Below are 3,610 nucleotides of genomic sequence, written 5' to 3'. Positions count from 1 at the left end.
ACAATATAATATTGGATAAAAATACTTAATAAATATATAAAAAATGTTAATGAATAAGGATAAAAGCATCATAATATATTATGCTTTTATATTATGCTTTTATCCTTATTCCTTAACATTTTTCATATATGTAAAAGGAATAAGTTTGGGAGCAGAGAGGTACTCGTTACCTCATGGAGTTAAAAGCGCCAATTAAACCAACTATTTCATTACAAGGATGTAAGCATTTCATAGGTACACATACAGTCCCGAATTCAGAAATATTATACTGAGAGTGCGATAAATAACTTGGAGATTTAAAATTCAATCTATCTTTCGATCCGGAACTAATGCCGTAGTTGTGATTACCTGAAGCTGCCTTTAATTTGTTCTCTCGGTTTTCTGGAATTGCTTGTCAAATGCAAGTGCAATTTAAATACTATGATTTAATTGCAATTGATTTGATTCAAATGCTCTTAGTTGGAAAATAACGGCTGTAGCTGCAGGGAGTGGAAATTGGGCTCAAGATAGATTGAAATTAACTTTTAATTTCTTAGGCCTAATTTCTTTCTAATTTGTTTTAATTGTATTAGGCCTAAAAGACTGTAAATTCGTTTTAAATAATTTTTGTACTTGTAAACAAGGATTATAATTCATTTATTTAGACGTTATTATATTTGTCATTAAATCTTTTAATTTACTTATGAAGGATGGCCTCAAATGTATACAGTATACTTAATTTCTTTAACGTAAATTCCTTTACACTTGACAAACCTAAAGATTGTGCTTGCTTTAATTTCTTCGATTATGGCCAAAGAGATTATACTTTGATTATGCTTTATTACATTTGTATGCCTTAGGCCCAAGAATATTATTTATTTACATTGTTTAGCAGGGCCCAAAGATTGTTCTTTAATTTATTATCTTGGGCTATAAAAATTATGACAGGCCCAAAACAATTTATGCCAGAATTAGAAATCGAATGAACCAATGCTGAAATTTAACGATAAATATGCCAAAATTTAACGATAAATACACACATACAGTAATATTTTGATATTTTGAAAATCAGATCCATAACAAACAAAATCGTTCTCGATTTGATCCCTTTCTTACGGTTTCATCAATTTTTGACACTCAATCGTGAATTAGTGATTTTTTTTAATGAATTAGCCGATTTTGATTACTATAGCTAATTTTATAAAAAAATTAATTTTTGAAATATTAAAAAATACAAAATATAAAATAGAAATTAGTAAGTATAAAAACCGGAGAAGTATAAAATGTTTAGGACCTATTTGATCTTGTTTATGAATATGATGGACTAGTTTGACGTTTATTTTGTTGTATGTTTTCTGCTTCGTCTACGACAAAATCCCATAAATCTATGTAGCATATTCATCCAAAAATTAGATTCAAAATCCAAATTCAAAGTGCATTTCAACATACATCGTACATAATTTTTTTCAGATTCTGAAGATATATTGAAATTTCAAAATTCAACAAAAATTAGAATTTTCATTTAAATCTATCAAATTACTTAAATACACGAACAAGTGTAATAATGTCCATGATGTTTAGTTGTTGGTATAGTAGTAGTATATTTATTTTTGTCTAAATATTGTTTGCGTTTTCTTTGCTTGGTTCTTTCCCAAAATTTAGTAGTCGAACCAAGTACAGTTTGAGTTTTCTTCATTTGCACCTTCCCGAATTTTAGTAGTCGAACCAAGTACTGTTTGGGTTTTCTTCGTTTGGTACCTTCCCGAACTTTTATTAGTCCAACCAAGTACTGTTCGGGTTTCCTTCGCTTTGTTTTTTTCCGAACTTTAGTATCGAACCAAGTACAATTCGGGTTTTCTTCACTTAGTTCTTTCCGAACTACTCCCTTCGTCCCTGAAAATTTGTCACTTATTTCCATTTCGTCTGTCCCAAAAAATTTGTCACTTTTTCACTTTTACTCCCTCCGTCCCACAAGAATATGCACTCTTTCCTTTTTAGTCCGTCCTACAAGAATATGCACTTTCTAATTTTGAAAATTATTTTCTCTCTAATGAAGTGAGATCATTCTCCACTAACAATACTTTAATTAGTTTTTCTCTCTACATCTTTCGTACTTTATCAATTTTGTATTAAAACTCGTGCCGAACCCAAAATGCATATTCTTTGAGGACGGAAGGAGTACTATTTTTGGTAGTGGACTCCTCATTCCACAAACTCATTCTTATTCATATTTTATTATAAAACTAATATATAAAAATATGACTTGCCACTAACTTTTTTAACTCATTTTCTATTATATTATTAGAATTTGTGCCGAAACAAATGGTACAAATTATTAGGGATGGATGAAGTACAATGGATCGATTTTATTTTCTAGTATCTGTTCTTCATTTGTATACTACAATTGGAATGTTTGTTTTAATAGTCGACGCCGCCTCCTCCTCTAAATCTAACCTCAAATGATATTAACAATGTAATAACTAGTAATTGGATATGTAGGCATTATTTTAGAATATATTAACAATGTAATTAACATGGTCTAACAATTGGATATGTTAGTATAACTTCTAAATGTGTTTAAAATTGAATTCATAATTCCTGGGCCTATGGGAAGCCCAATGTTAGAATTATTTGTAATTATATGTAAAAAGGTAACCATAAGTTTTGGGCCTATTGGGCCGAAGAGTGTGTAATAACATAAACTGTGGCGCCAGTGCAAAAACTAATAATAAAATAATATGAATAATTAAATATAATGAAAAAGAATAAAAAAAATCATCTATTCAATATTTCCCAAAAAATGTCATTGAAAACAACTTATTCCACGCAAACGCTGAAATCTTGAAGCCTGACAATATAAGATCCCGACTATTTAAAGTCGAAAGGGACTTGCGTTATAGCACCACTAATTACACATTGATAATTGTGATTTATAGACGAGATTGGATAAATACTTCAAGGATATTAAATTAATTAATGATGGTGTTTGTGGGTAATATTCAAGTTGTGGTCCATGTTGTCTGATTTATTAGGTGATTTATTTATTAGTGGTTTATTATTAGATTGACCAATTTTATTAAAAAAAATGAGATGATGAGAAGAAGAACTAGATTGATTTATGTCAAAAATGGTGTTGGTTAGATTTGAGCTTACAAATTAATATTGGAATATACCAAGGTTTGATCATATAATAATTGTTATCATTATAAAATATAGCTTATAAATTTTGAGTGATGGTCGGTTGCGATATTTTTTCCAATAAAATGTATCTTGCGCATGCATAATGTGTTTTCTATGGTAATGTATTTTTGAACAAGGACATAGTTTTGAGGGGTTAAAATAAAAAATTATTCCAAAATAATAAGAAGTCATATAATGTTCATTTAAAAAACTTTTTCCTTGGTTCCGTTGGATCCGAACCCCATATACATATTAATAATTCTTTTACAATAACCTTGTTTTAAGTATATATACTACAATAATTTTTATATTTTAGTAATATTTTGTTCTAATATAATTAGCAAAATATAATTGGTTTCTCCAGATTCTAACCCACATGTGTTTGGATCTTCCTAGGCTCAATTAAACTGAACTTGAACCAGTTATGTTCTTATTAGGTTCAAAGGCACAA

Source organism: Salvia hispanica, chromosome 6 (genome assembly GCF_029641045.1).
Source record: "Salvia hispanica isolate PSC_SH4W2 chromosome 6, Shi_PSC_v1, whole genome shotgun sequence".
Taxonomy (NCBI): domain Eukaryota; kingdom Viridiplantae; phylum Streptophyta; class Magnoliopsida; order Lamiales; family Lamiaceae; genus Salvia; species Salvia hispanica.
This window is presented reverse-complemented; position numbering follows the sequence as displayed.